A 667-nucleotide genomic window follows, 5' to 3' on the forward strand; every position below is an offset into this window, starting at 1 on the left:
TACAATTGTCTATACTACATTCACAGTAATATGTTGTACAGATTTGTAGCCTAGAAGCGATATGCCATATATCCTTGGTGTGTAGTAGGCTATACCATCTAGGTTTGTGTGAGTACACTCTATGATGTTCGCACAATAACAAAGTTACCTAATGATGCATTTCTCAGAACATATCCCCATCATTAAGCAAAGCATGACTGTAATGGATTCAATTTCTTTAATAGGTGTAGGACTACTCATATTTTCTATTTCTACTTTGGGAAGTTATATGTTTTATGGAATTTGTTCCTTTCATCAAAGTCAGCAGCTGTATTGAATCAAATGGTTCATAATATCCTTTTACTATCTTTTTTAGTGTCTATAGGATCTGTAGTGATATTCCATTATTCATCCATGATAATGCTTATTTCTCTATTTTTTTATTGATTAGTCTTATTCGAGATTTATCAATTTTGTTAAAATTTTCAAATAGCCAACTTTTGGCTTTGTTGATTTTCTCTATTTTATATTGGTTTTAAATCATATTTCTATTCTGCTTTTAATTATTTCCTTACTGAAGTTTCTTTGAGTTTAATTTGCTGTTCTCCTAAAAGCTTCCTGAGACAGAGACCCAGATAATTGATTTTAAATATTTTTATTTTTCTAACATAGGCCTTACATGGCTGCA

The 667-nt window shown here is 30.4% G+C and overlaps 1 pseudogene; it reads right to left on the minus strand.

The window, feature by feature from the left end:
- The window catches only part of LOC105821422, a 212,969-nt pseudogene that overhangs the window by 205,908 nt on the left and 6,394 nt on the right, over positions 1–667 (minus strand).

Source organism: Propithecus coquereli, unplaced genomic scaffold (genome assembly GCF_000956105.1).
Source record: "Propithecus coquereli isolate 6110/MARCELLA unplaced genomic scaffold, Pcoq_1.0 Scaffold573, whole genome shotgun sequence".
In the NCBI taxonomy this organism is placed as follows: Eukaryota; Metazoa; Chordata; class Mammalia; order Primates; family Indriidae; genus Propithecus; species Propithecus coquereli.